Source organism: Marmota monax, unplaced genomic scaffold (genome assembly GCF_021218885.2).
Source record: "Marmota monax isolate L192 unplaced genomic scaffold, Marmota_monax_Labrador192_F-V1.1 WCK01_AAM20220418_F8-fsc00011, whole genome shotgun sequence".
Taxonomy (NCBI): Eukaryota; Metazoa; Chordata; class Mammalia; order Rodentia; family Sciuridae; genus Marmota; species Marmota monax.
The window spans coordinates 9038653-9054215 of record NW_026693082.1 but is presented as its reverse complement, the minus strand read 5'-3'; positions in this window follow the sequence as shown (position 1 = coordinate 9054215).

Here is a 15563-nt window from a genome sequence, read left to right as displayed (position 1 = left end):
TTTCCACTTCTAGCCCATCGGACCCATAGCTGTCATCTTGTGTCCTTGCTCAGAGCCTTCAATATCAGCCTTATTTTGCAAATATGGGAACAAATCCTCATTGTTCTGTCCTGTGCTCCTCCACAATGTAGCCAACTTGTTCTTTTAGCTTTTCTCTTACTATCATCTGTTGATTTTCTGTGCTCCTAGTTAAACATGACCAATGCTTCTATTATTGTTACTATCACCACTAGCAAGTACTGCCACTATTGCTTAGCTCTGATATTACTGTGACTGCCACAATACTATGATGTATATTTTTTGTCATTGTTTTTCTCTTTCCTATAGTTTGTTTTGTTTTGTTTTGCAGTGTGCTTGGGGTGCCAGGCAAGTACTCTACCAGTGAGGTACACCCTCAGGCTTAGTAGTGAGCAATTATTGAATACTCCATATATGCACGTAAGCACTTACACCCAACATGCAATCATTCAACAAATAATCACTGATCATATCCAGTGTGCTCTGTGCTACAGCAAATGTCAAGAGACAATGAAATACACAGGGATTTGTCCTCCACACATGGAGCTTACAGCTTCACATTCGTTATCTACTTTAATCCTTTTCATGGTCTTCTGGAGGTAAGTGTTGTTGTAATCAACATTATTGTAGATGAGGAAACTGAGGAGGAGAGAATTTCAATAACCCTATGCAAGGATGTAGGGATCACAGGTGCTACTTACAGGGCTCTCTTGCTCCATACCCCATGCCACCTACTCTGCCATTCTCAATCTTATGTCTGCATCCTTCTCCTCATGTCTACTCTTTGGTCACATCTCCCTGAGGATTAGGATAATATCATATTCTTCTCTGTACCAACTATGCTTCCCAGCATATTGAGTAGTGTCTTTACAATTCCATACATGTTTTGAGTTCAAATAAAATAGATGTCAAAGCCCTAATGTCATCCCTTCCTAAAGGCTTCTATTTCTCCTGATCAGAGTTTCTTTGTGGTGAGCAAGGATCTCTCGCACAGTCACCAATTTCTCTTCATCCTCTAAAATAGAAGACAATATATCTCACCCACAGCTTCTAATATGAGATTTCATTGGTTCATCTGTCCCTGTGCCTAAGAAGCAAGATTAATATACATTTTAAATTCAATTGATAAAACCGTGTCACTAAATCTCACATTTGTTCCTCTTTCAAATGTGTACCACTGCACTCTTAATGTTCTATCATGTTCTGCTACAATGCATTAAGGGCAAGATTGGTGATATTTGTTTGGTATCAGACACCTGTTATCAATTTGGAGCGTGGCTTATATATCCTGCTTCAAAATGTCCAGGGGAGCAATGGAGATGAATGAGGCATGGTTAATGTCCTCCTGCCTTGTACAGCTTTGCTTTAACATAGAAAACCATAGAGAAATACCTTGCTGGATAAAGTCTGAACACAATCATCAGGAAAGAATCATTTTTAATGCAATCCGGCTTCTTCCATTGCCACTTCTCACAGGACTTTAGTGACATTTCTTGGTTTTGGCTCCATGAAATCCCAGTCTCTCCATTTGTAAGATGGAGAAATTGAGAGTAAGTCCTAACAGTACTAAATGACAAGAAAAGTCAATGCTAACTGCAGATCATTCCACAAATGTAAACATATGGGGCCGACGGTGAATCAATGATTCGATAAATATTATTGAGTATTACTGTTGGCAATAGTCTTTTGTATTGGGAATTCCAAACGAACAAGATGAGTGTCCTTCCTTTAAGGATCCTACAGTCTGGAGGTAAAGCCAGACCAGCAGTCAGTTTCCAATGTGCTGTGATAACCTCATTTTTTTCCTTTGGTGGTGGTCCAGTGGATTGAACTTAGGGCCTTGTGCATGCTAGGCAAGCACCTTATGAACTGAGTTATATCTCCAGGCCTATGATAATCCTTTTTGATAAAAAAAAAACCCCAAAACTACAGATGCACCTGGAAGAGGTACTGTGTTCATTTTGGAAGCTGAAGAGAACTTTACAGAAGTGTCCCTGAGCCAGGTCACAGGAGTGGGAACATCATACATAACAAACTAGAGGTAAAAGAACAGGACGCCTAAGGAGAAATACAGATTAAAGAAAAATAAAGAATCAGTATGTAGAGAAAAATATTTAAAAATGTATTAGAATCCAGAATTATTGGACACTAGTACAATTTAATATATTATTATTTTTAAAAAAATATTTATTTTTTAGTTAAACACAATACCTTTATTTTGTTTATTTATTTTTATGTGGTGTTGAAAATTGAACCCAGGGCCTCACGCATGCCAGGCGAGCACTCTACCGCTGAGCCTCAACCCCAGCCCAAATTTAATATATTATTCTTGAGCTTGGAGATGCCACTCAAACTTTCTAATTTAATCTTCCCTAGTGCAGATTAAATTGGCTATACATTTTTTGACATTTCTCTCTTGGAAAAGTACAGACTACACCTCATCCTTTTGAATACAGACAGTGACTAAGCCTGGTTTGGCCAGTGAAATGTAATAGGAAGTGACACCATGACAACAGCTCAGGCCTGAATCTCAAGGGAATGGTGGCTTCCACCTTTCTGTCTCTTGGCTCTTTTGTTTTAGAAATCGGGGCTCCTGCTAAAGTGAACCCAAGCCAACTGCTCATGAAGAGACCAACTGAAGGACAAATAGCTCCTCAGCTGACCACTGCAGCTGAATTCCCCGCTGACAGCCAGAGCCCGCTTGCCTCCATGTGAGAGAAACATTTTGAAACTGGATTCTCTCACCCCAGCCAACCTGTCTCCCAAGCTCTACCCAACTACAAAATGTTGATTTAAGCCACTGGGCTCAGGGATGATTTGTCACTTGGTAATAGGTGGATGGAGCTACCAACTGCTCTAAGGAACTTCGGTGCTTCTTGACAAACAATGCAAAGATGGCACTGATGAGCCCATAGGCACCTGGGAACAGGTGCCACTGATGCAGCTTCCCTCACTTCATTCTCGTGGGTCACCTAGCAAATGAAAAGTGGTGAGGAAGGAAGATGGGACTGAGAGGTGGATGTCAGAAAATAACTCTGCCAGATGCTGTCTTTCAGCTTTTCCATTGTGATCAGCCAGACAATAATCCCAGCTGAAATGAACACATGTTCTCAATTAGAACCTATTGATAATAATTGGGAAACATAGTACATGCCAAGCCTGATCTCTACTAATTGCTACTGAGAGTCTAAAAGATCTCAGAGAGAACGTGAGAGATGTTCAAGAATTAAAAAAAAAAAAAGAAAATTTAAAAAGTCATCTTTTGTCTATGTAGTCTTTCAAACCACTGCTACCCACCTCACAAAGCTTTCAGGATTAATGAGATAAAGCTTACAAAGTCCTTGGAATCCAGCAGAACAAAAACTACATACCAATAGAACATGTTGTTAGTATCAATTGACAGTACTGTCATTTTTAAGGGATGAAAAACTAATATAAAAATTTAATAAGCAAACAAACACGAATGCTACCTTTTGTTTCTACATCAGTCATTATCCTAATCACCAGGCTTGGAACCTGGGTCTCTTTTGAAAACAGTTGCAAAAATTGTAGGGTGCATCTCTTTTGTCTCTGTTCTTGTCTCCTTTCCCACTCTCACTTAACTATGTCAGTGTCTCAACATCAAAACTATGGTCCACACCCCTAATTGTACACCCTAACTCAAGTTTCTTTTCTTCCCTGGTTAACTTTGACAGATTGCAGATTTTTTTTTTTTAATTTATGTCACTCTACTGTTTGGAAACCTTCAATTGTTTCTTATTATCTTAGAATAAAGTCAAACTCAGAACAGGATGTCACAGCTTTTAGGGAACATCCAGAAACATGAGCAAAGCCAAATATAAGGTGAAAGTCACAGAGGAGGCAGAGAGTACTCCTGAGGCCAGGACAGGGTGTTGGGGACACATGCTGCCCTGACTCACTGTTCTCTCTGTGCTCATTATCTGATCTGGAGAGAAAAACAGAACCTACCTTTCTCAAGACAGAGAATGGGGAGGAGGGTGGCATCTTGTCCAAGAATTTAATGAGACTTTTGCAGGTGGTGAGTCCACAGTGTCCGTGGGTTTTTGTAGCTGGAGGAGCAATAGGTATAGAGCTGGAAATGGGTCCCTATCCTCTTGCTGGGTTTAGCGCAATTAGAAAGGAGGACAATGAAGGAAAAGAGCTCACACTTTTCTGGAAGATCATGCTAGATACTCTGAAACGCTCCTGCTATTTGATGCTGTAAAAGCCAGCTAGGGGAAAGTTTTTCTCCAGTGCTCGCCTAAGGAGTTTCAAAGCGGAGGCTCCAGGTTGGATGTAGCCTGCATACAACCCGTTAGATGTGCTATGCAATGTTTTTTGTTTGTTTAATTTGGTGCCAAAGTTTTGAAAACCTGGATTTCTCATCTAAAAGAATTCTTGACTCTCAAGCTCCCTTAGTTAAAACAAATGAGGAGATAAAATCTTTGGAACCACATCATCAAAATCCACTGGGACTGATTGCCCCATTAACAGGGTATGTCACACTGACCATCTAGCTCAATTGATTTATTTGTATGCTTCCCTCAAGAAGCACTCAGGTTAGTGGCTCTCGGTGTAGACTGTTTAGTCTGTGGGATTTTCCCTTGGAAGAAATGTGTGTGACTCTGTGTGTGTATGATCATAAACTCATGGACCTTCAGAAGATTACTGTCAGGCACACCCCCAAGGTGTGACAAAGGCCGTTCTAATGCCTGTTTTGGGCCCAACCACCAATTGCACCCTTTATGACTCAGACTATGAAATATGATGCTTGGATAGAGTATCCATTAGATTATCTGTGGGGGGAGAGCCACAAGCCAGAGGGTAATGAGATGACCAGATTGTCTTCTATAGAGGAGTGGGACTTTCCAACACATCAGGAGATTTGCTCTGCAGAGGCTGGTAAAGGAGGGTCACCAGGAGGGTGGGGCGACAGAAGAGGGTTAGAGGATGGAATATGACCAGGAAGGGTTTAAAGTCCTTTTATGTGATTTAGGAAAGTCAGAATTAAGTAGGCAGTTTAACATGTATTTTGTGCTATTTTGTCTTTCTTCTAAAGTTTCCGGGAAGTCTGGTACAATGTAGAGTGTTTGGGGGTTGCAGAGACTTGTAAGGGAAGGGCAGCCAAGGACAGGCCGCAGTGCTGCCAGCTCCCTGTAGGAGGCTGCTACTGCTCCTCTCCGGGTTCAATAATAGAAACTTGGTCCGTGGTTGGGCATATGGCGTCCATTCTTTTTATCCCCCCTTTTGGTAGTTATGGTTATGGGCTCCAAATATCATCAGTAAGTTGTGAGCAGAGTAGTGTGTACAATATCCTAGATGTGTTATTAGAAAACATTGTCCTTCCACCAGGTGCACTGGCACATACCTGTAATCCCAGCAGCTCGAGAGGCTGAGGCAGGAGGATCATGAGTTCAAAGCCAGCCTCAGCAACTTAGTGAGGCATTGAGCAACTCAGGGAGACCCTGTCTTCAAATAAATACAAAACAGAGCTGGGGATGGGGCTCAGTGGATGAGCACCCCTGGGTTCAATCCTCGGGAAAGAAAGAAAGAAGAAAGAAAGAAAGAAAGAAAGAAAGAAAGAAAGAAAGAAAGAAAGAAAGAAAGAAAGAAAGAAAGAAAGATCGTTCCTTTCCTTTTTCTCTATTCTGCTGCTTCAAATGTGGTATAATTTATTCTCCACTTAAAGACTGCAGATCAGCACAGAGGGTTCCTAGTTCCCAGCTGTCTGGTGGAGCCCCACCACCGTTTCAACTCTGGATTGCTTAGCTCCAACTATTTCATGAAAGTCAAGTAAGTTTCCGACTTGCTTATACCTGAAACTACAGACTAATAAACCCTCTCCCAACAGCTTAGCTGTTGAGGGATGGAAAATTGAAACTGCTTATACATGTTGGTCTCTCTTGCCTTGAAGGCAGGTCCTAGAGAGAAAGAACTGTGTCATCTGCCTTGCTGGCTTCCTGACCCCTAGCACCTTGTTTGCCACATAACAGTTGACAGATAAATATTTTCAAATGAATGCATGAATGATTAATACACCTTCTCTTCTATGAAGCCTGGGTCCCAACTCTGTTAATTAATTACTACTGCTATGGTTTGAATGTATGACCCCTAATTGAAGTGTTGGCAAATTTATCTCCAATGTGGAGGTGTTAGGAAGTGGCATCTTCAAGAGTTGAGCCCTTCTTGCTTTCTGACCCTCTCTTTGACCTTCCACCATGGAATGACACATCAAGAAGTCACTTAACAAATGCCAGTCCCTTGATCTTAGCTTTCTCAGCTTCCATAAATATAAGTGAACAAAATTTTGTTCTTTATAAATTACCAAGTCTTAGGTATTTTGTGATAGCAATGCATTGGGCTAGTGGCTTGAAGATGAGAGGATTATACAAAAGTTGACACTAAAACTCCTACTTGGTTCCAGGTTGAATACTGATCCTGTATAGAAGTGAGTCAAAATGGAATCTTTAGTGGTCTTTAACCTTCCAGAGCTCCTTGATCACACCCTTCACCCATGTTAACTATTCAATCAGCCTAACTCTGGCTCCCATTTTTTTTCCAGTTTCTCTCCTGCCATCATTCATAGCCTTTCTTTCTGGTGTTGTTAAATTGCTCAGTTAAAAAGATTTCTTTCTTAACCTCCAGCAGAATTCTGGTTTTCCCAGAATTCTGGTTGCTCCACTCAATCTAATTCAATGAGAAAAGAGAAGTTTATTTTTGTCATTCCTTTAGATGTTTCTGGACTATTTTTCCCTGGAGTGTTTTATGTTTCTATTCTCTCGACCGTTCAGCTATTAAAATGTGTATCATCCTTTTAAACCACACTATCCCCAAAATAACCAGGTGACTTAGTACAAGAGTTAAAGTTTATCCTAACTATGTGATGAACACTTAATTACACTAAACCCTCACAATAACATTATAGGTTACACTAGTATGCTTTATCACAGATGAAGAAACCGAGTCAGAAAGAGGCAGAACTAGAATTCCATCCGAGGTTGGCCTGAGTATTAAGCCTGGACACTTTTCATAGGTTTTCTATCAGTAAAAGGAAGTGTTATATTAAAAAGTCTCTTTAGCTGGGTATAGTGACACATTCCTGTAATTCCAGCTACTTGATTGGCTGAGGCATCTTAAGGATCTTAAGAATCTTAAGTTTCAACCTACCAACTTTGCCAGACCTTGTCTCAAAATAAAATAAATACAATAAAAAGGACTGGGGATGTAGCTCAGTGGTAGAGCACCCCCGGTTTCAATCTCCAGTACCATGAATAAATAGTTTTTAAAGTCTGTTTGCTCTGATAGCATAGTCAGTTTGCTGAACCCTTCCTCTATACGTGCACAAGGGCTGCAGTGGAAACATCAGAGGCCATATCTAGAACAAGCCAGCCCAGAGGGACTCCAAGAGCCTGACTCTTCTCCTCGTTATTTTTAATCTTCTGCAGGCTCTTCTATTTTGCTCCTTTCTGTTTTGTCTTGCTCTCCAGCTTTCTGTGGGTCCTCCTTTGTTGATACCTCCTTCAAGTTTCATCTCATTTCTTATTCTGTCATTCAAAGTGAAAGCAAACAAATCCTTACCCACATAACCAGTATAAAAAGTGGGAGTTTTCTATTAAAGAATGGTGTGCTCATATGTGCAATTTTCTTCCCCTGATGTCAGAGAAAAAAATGACTTTGTCTTAGTATTTTTTTATATAATCACCCATTACATCCTGGAAAGAATAGCTATTTATTTTGTTTAAAGCAAAATCATCTAGGGCTGCTATAATAAAATGTCAGAGACTATGTGGTTTGAATGACAGAAATTTATTTTTTTCATGGATCTGCAGACTTGAAGTCCAAGATAAAAGTATCAGCAGGGAGAATTTCTGGCACGGTCTCTTTGGCTTACAGATGGCTACTGTCTCACTGTGTCCTCACATCACCTTTTTTCAGTGTATGTGTACATCCCTGGTGGCCCTTCCTCTTCTTAACATGACACCAGTCCTATTGTATTGGGGTCCTACCCTTATAACCTCATTTAGCCTTAATTGCCTCTTTAGAGGCTCTGTCTCCAAATATAGAACATTGAGGGTCAAGGATGCAATTTATGAATGTGGAAGAGGCCCAGTTCAGTGCATAGCACAAGCTGCAGCACAGTTCTCCATCTGTGGATCTGACCAATTGTGGATAGAAAATATTTTAAAGCATTGCATTTCTAATGCATTGTGCAAACTTTTTTTCTTGTTATTATTCCATAAACAATAGAGTATAACAATTATTTTCATAGTATTTACATTGCATTAGGCATCATAAGTAATCTGGACATGATTAAAGCATGTAAAAGGATATGCATAGGTTATATGCAAATACCACACAATTTTATATAAGAAACTTGTACATCAGCAGATTTCGGTATCCTCAGGGAAGTCCTGGAGCCACTTCCCCATGGATGCAGAGAGATGACTTTACTCAGCTCAGTGTTTGCTAAAGATAAAATGTTGCCTTCTCAGTTTTCATCCACAAGGCCAAATGAAGAGAATAATAAACTGCAGCAATATTAAGAAATGAAAGATTCACCACCACATTCCAAAGTCTTAACTTTGAAATTACTAAATATTTCCTATAAGCTTTGCTAGTAAACACTGTAGGTTTCTTTAAAGCTTAATCTGTGTAGGTTACACATTGTTTAAATTTATGATGTTTAAATTGCCTTAAGGTGAATAAAATTAAAAAACAAACTATATAGAAAGAATTATTGATTTTGAAAGAAATTTAATATCTGACAACTGCTCACCTAAACTCATTTCCCAGCAAACACATTTAGACTGAGATTCACAACTGATACATGCAAAGAGGTAATTTCCAAGGCTTCTTAATTAAAATATTCTATCAAAGGATTTTTTATCAGTAGAAATGTGTACTTTATTTTAGTAGAATGCATTTTTTTATGTTATGGAAAAAAACAACAAAAAAACTCTCTTCAAATATTTTATTTGAGTTTAATATATTTCTTAAGTTAAAAATAAGTCTATTTATGGGGGGTGGTCTCAGTCTCTCCAGGGGATTGATGCATCATTCATGGAACCAAAAGGCATGCACAGCTCTAAGCACAGAAATCTGAGCTCTGCAGTTTCACCTGTTCCCGATAGATTTGGCATAATCCTCCCTTCTCTCGGCTGTTCTTGCTGTGTGTCCATCTTCCTTCCCCTTGATCCTTTTGTGTCTTCTTTGTCTTAAGAAAGCTGGATGCAGTTTCGCTTCCTTTTTAACATACCTTTCCTTCCATCTTCTTTTCTTTTTTTTCTTTTCTTATTACTGTTTTTTTGACTTCTCTCCCACAGGTTCTGATGTCCACTGGAATTATGCAGGGACCCAAGCTGATCAGAATGGCCACCTGCAGATAGTCTACACCAAAGCATGTCAACTCTGCCTGTTGCCAGAGAGCAGAATTCCTTTCTGGTTTGAAGCTAAGTTCATTCTCTTGGAAGACCTCTATTTACGGGTACCCTGACCAGCAAGACTCATCTTGTCTGGATCACAAGGTTTTCCACTTTTGTGCACACCTTCAGATGAAAATACTTGATCAATACAAACATAATAGGAAGTCACAGTATTGCTTTAGAAAGAAAAGCAAAAAAAATGAGAATAATTTTAAATAAGAAAAAAAAAAAAGCTGAGCACAAAAGAAATCTTTACCAATCAGTAGCAAATTAATTCTTCCTTTTTTTGTACTCAAACCAACAACAATGCAATATAACTGGCTTTCAGTAATCCAGCAGAGATTATGTCTTTAATAATAAAAGCATCATAGTATATTTGTGGTATAGCACAATATGGTTTTATAGTTTATCCTATTAGAATAAAAAAACAAACAAAACGACTCATTCTGGTAAGGTATTTCCTTGCACAAGTTTACCTCAGATTTGGCCCTGTCTTATCTCTTTTGAAGAACACTGTTATTTTATACAGGGATGAAAACAATTTTAATATCAAAACTCAACATTGCCTTAGCACAGTCTCTGCTATATTGAGGCTTATAAACAAAGTCTTGTCTCTGAAACCACTGTGGGAAAGATTGGAGTTGACATGATTAACGACTTACTATCTGTCAGATATTGGTCCAAGCACTTTGCATAAATGAACTTTAATCCTCACAATAATCCAGTGCGGTAAGTGCTGTCATGCCTACTGCATAGATGAGAAAACAGAAGCAAAATTATATAAAGATTAAATTCCAGCCACTATTGAAGGTGGCTCCAAAGTCTGAACTTTTAGATAGTGGTTCCTAGATTTGCCCCAAAGGTACTCACATGTTATCTTAGTCTATTTTCTGTTGCAATAACAGAATACTTGATAGGGTGAAATTTATAAAGAAAATAGATTTTTTTTCCTTTTTCTGGTGACTGTGGAAGCTGGGAAGTCCAAGATCAGGAAATTGCATCTGGTGGGGCCTTGTGCTGCTTCAACAGATGGCAGGAAGTGGAAGGGGAAGTGGGTGCATGCAAAACAAAGGAGACACCAGCCACAGAACAGCCTTTGCAAAAACCCACTCTCTCAGTAACTAACCAATCCCTTCAGAACAGCCTTAATCCCTCCTAATGACCCAGTCACCTCTTAAAGTTCCCATCCCCACAACACTGCCACAACGGCAATCAGATTTCACCATGAGTTTCAAGGGGGATGAACCAGATGCAGACCAGAACACTCACATACATTAAAAATGGTGGGGAGTGGATTCTGAAGCCTGGAAATTTTAAAGTTTATAAGCCTTTCAGGGATAGAAGGACTTCATTTTGATGGAGACTTGTGCCTTCAAAAGTTGTGAGTACTCATAGCACCGTGGCTACTAAATGCTCTAAAATAAATTTATTCTAAATATAAAGAAAAATGCAAATTAAAGCTGTGCAATTTTAATTTTTCCCCTTATTTTGTTGGCCAGCAAGCAAAAGACTGGGAAAAAATGCTTTTTTTTTTTTTTTTGATAGCATAAGGACACAAATACTCTGACTCTGAGTGGAAATATATTTGAAGAAAAGCTTTAAAATCCTTTCCCCTATTTGCAGAAACTTTACAAGTCATATTATTGCATGAAGAACAACAGATATATGGCCAACCACATTTATCTGTGGATCTCAGAAATTACAAAACATCTAAAGCCATGTGAATATCCATTGATTTGGAACTGGCTGAATGAAGGATGGCACAACCACAAAATGGAACCAGGTAGCCCGTGTAAGTCACAAGAGTAGTCCATGCTCAGGCTGAGGAGGTGTGCCGGTGACATAGAGTGGAGGGAGAGGTGCTGTAAAGGGTATGCTATGACTCAGTTTATGTAACTTTGTACATATAAATCTATATATGCATGAAGCAAGGGTTAAAAGGCTGTCCACTGATAGGGCAAGAGAAACGTATTTTGAGGTGTTGGGATTTGAAGTGATTTAACCTTATTGAAATTTTTTGGTACACTTTTCATATTTTTAAATGAGCAGTTTTGTTTTTACAATAGTATTTTCAAGACCACCACAAAGAAAGACACAGATAACTAACAAGTGTTCTGGAAGCCAAGTCGCATAGCCTCTACTTGCTTACCACTGTCTCCTCTCAGATCTGATTCTCTCCCCATCACCACCAGATCTGGCAGTCCCAAATTTAACTCCTACCCATGACAGTAGTAGGTGAATCTCATGGTCTCTACTGTTTACCACTGGTTGTGGAGCTAACTCAAACACACTGTCAGTGCAGCTTGCCTCCCTTTGATTACATTTGTTTCATCTTATTTTAACTTGGAACATATGTATTTAATCATCTTTCATGTAATACTTAATATGTATCAGGGCCAGAATACTTTATTAAAAACTTCTTTATATTTACATAATTTCAGATATATACAGGAAAGATAAAGTACTACAAAGAATTCCTGGAGATCCCTCACCCACTCTTTCCAAATATTAATATTTTCCTACATTTGCTTTATTCTCTCATCTCTTCCTCTCTCACAATAATTTGCAGACAAAATGTTCTCTTATCACTAATTTGTTCCATGTATATATTGTAAAAACAAGACATTTATTTACATAAACACAGTACAATGATCAAAACCAGGAAATTGACATTATTGCAATACTGTTTTCTAATTTATGGACTTTATTTAGCTATCAATGATTGTCACAATGTCATTAAAAACAAAATAAAAATCCAAGAAAATGCACAGCATTAAATTATTATGTATTTTTAAGTTCATTTAATCTGTGCTATTTCCCCAAATATATCATTTTTACCCTGTGATATTGACATTTATAGAGTATATATGCCAGATATTTTGTATGGTTTATTTGATGTTTCCTCATAATTAAAGTCATGTTATATGCTTTGGGTTATACACTAAATCCTCATTTTATCTAATCCTCAGAATATCTGTTATTTGCATATTATAGCTTGAGAAAACTTAGTACAGGGAGATAGCTTCCTAGGACCAAAACTTGCACCTTAGGCATTGACTTGGGACCAAGGTCTTGACCTTTCACCTATAGTCTTTCACATAGACATTAGAGTTCTTATGAAATTAATGGGTAATTATTATGTGCTAGAACTTCTGTAAGTGGCCTTCACATTACTGCATTACTCAATCTAAAGACAACCTGACAAGAGAGGTATTATCCACTATATTAACAGAAAGAACAGACACCAAGGTTTAAAGAAATTACATAACCTGCCCCAAGTTGGATATATAGCCTCTCCTCCTCTCTAGGATGTGACTTTTGTATATTGAGTGTACATTGGAGTAATCCAAAGAGCTTTTTCAATCACACTCATGCCCAGGTCTTACCCCAGACAAATTAAATAAAATCTCTGAGCATAGGTCCCACTTTTTATAAGCACCTGTGTGAATCTAATATGCATCAAGTTTGCAAATCTCAGTTACAGAATTTTAAACTCTTAGTGGTACCTGATAATTTAGAGGGAATTCTTAGTAAGTTGGCCAAAGACATGGGTTATTACTACAGTCTTACTTTCAAGAAATGGGAGAAGACCTGAATTCCATTTCAGAACCTTTAGATTAGTTCTTTCTATATGCATTCTAGATTGGAATCAATCCAAACCCCCAGGAACATAACCTGGTCTTCATTCACGTCCAGAATATCTTGCGCACAGCTTTATCCTCACTACTTGATTGTAACCTCCATGAGATCAAGGGCCATATCTTATCCATTATTGAATGATCCCAAATCAACTGCAGTGATACTTCATGGATAATGGGCATTCAATAAGCATTTTCTAAATATACGCTGCCCTGGAGTGCCCTCCGTTCAATTTTCTTATTTGCCTAGCTAAAGCCTCAAGGGATTTTGTTGTACATTTCCTTGAAATCAGCATTTCCTTCTGAAAGTTTCAGGAGAAAATGCAAGATGAAAAATTTTGTTGTTTTTACTTTGCATATCATTTATAGCAATGAAGCATAGTTGTTCTACACAAATTCCGAGACTCTCAGTGTCAATGTCTCCCAATATATAATGTTTATCCCTAATCTTTGTCTTATTTCTAAATGATGTCATCTCAAAACTTGTAAAGAGAAAATTTAAAGATCTTTTAGTGTAGAACCTTGAAAAAGATACATACTGGCATTTTAAAGCTTCTTTTGAGGACTAGGGGTGTAGCTCATTGGTAGAGTGCTTTGCCCATGAGGTCCTGGGTTTGATCCTTAGCACTTCAAAAAATAAAAGCTGATCTATTCACATATTAAACTATGTTGTCACCTTCACAACAATGAAATTAGTAAACCAGTCATCATTATCCTGAAATCACTTTGTTTTATTTTGTCTCCATGTTAGAAAAGCTATCAGCACACACACCAGGCTGGAGTGGAAAGGATTCTTTGGAACATTTGTGGTGACAACACTCACACTGGCTACCTTGGCCTGTAATGCAGAGGTTTTCCCATTGTTCTCACTTTTCTGCTGAGTGTCTTCTGGTTTGGGGGAGGCATCCAGTTGTTCCTGTGCCTGGTATCTAGTGTGTCATTCAGGTTTGCATTCTGCTGTTTATTTGCTACTTATTAATCTAATCACATCTACTTTCTGTGTTTTAAAAGATAATTTTGTAGCAGAAATATACCCCCCACCAAATGTGCTTGGTATATAACATATAATGGAGTCACTCCCACTCATCATTTTTTCTCTGGAATTTATATTGAGTATCAAGAGACAGGCTTGGTTCTCTAGTCAAAGTGCCACCATTGATTACTTCATCATTTAAAATAATGTTTTTCTGTTTTCACAGCCCATAAACTCCATAAAGTATTTCTTAATTTATTTTCCCCAATGTTTTTGTTTGTCTTTCAACATGGTTTACTTCAGGAACCCCTTTCTCTTTTCACCAGGGTCATCTTCTCATCATTCCAGTGATACTCTGTGTTTGTCCCCTCTTGACATCTTACATTCTCCTAGTTGATGTAGGGAAATATTTCTAGGACTGAACTGTTAATAAATGTCTCAGTTCATTTTCTGTTGCTACAACAAAATGCCTGATACTGTGTAGGGAGTAAAATAAAGAGGTTTATTTAACTTACAGTTTTGAAGGCCAAGAATTTAAGATTGGATGGCCCCATTTGTTCACCCTCATGGTGGATGTCATCAATGGTGGAAGTTTGTGACGGGAGAGATCACATGGCAAGAGAGGAAACCAGGGAGCCCAAGAAGGGGTAAGTCTACCTCTTTTTATAATTCCTTACTCTCATAAGAATGAACTTATTTTGTGAAATCAATGATCTTTTCTAAGAGAGAAGTCCCCAGTGACCTAATTCCCCCCCCAGCCCCCACCTCTTTAACATTCCACACCATTTTATGAACCCCTTGAGGACAAATGATGTTCAAACTATTGCAATTGATATTTCATATATGACAATCTCTATTTATCCATAAGCTTGGGAAAAATCTAGGGGTCACACCATACTCAAGTTTCTTAAGCAGGGTTCACAGAGCCTTTGAAGTTCTAACCTGCTTTGTGAGTCTCTAAAAATTTGAAATGATTTCAGATTTCCCAAATTCATTTGATTTTGGAACCCTTCTCCCTCCTTTTTGGTCCACCACAGAAATAGTACTGAGAAGCACTGCACAAGGAAATGTCATTGAGATACTAATAACAAAATTTTAGCTAGAGCTCATGGAACTTTTGACATTTGACACTACTTAGCTGAGGTTTCTAACGAGGTACTTTTAAGAAGTTGCTGAAATTTGCTTCTATTATTGAGTCTTAAAAATAACACAATTAAACCTAAATTTCCAGAATAAGTGGTAGGTAGAAAAATGCTCCCACCCTCAAAGACCTTTAGTCCTAAGCCCTGGATCCTACATGTATGTTAGGTTGCATGGCAAAAAGGAATTAAGGCTGTGGAAGGAATTAAGGTCACTAATCAGCTAATTTTATCCTGGATTATTTGTAGATGGGCAGTATATTCACAGGCTCCTAAAAGTGAAAGAGGAAAGCAGAGAGAGTCAGGAAGGAGATGTGAGCCTGGGAAAATGGTCAGAGATTCAAGTTTGCTGACTTTGAAGATGGAGGAAAGA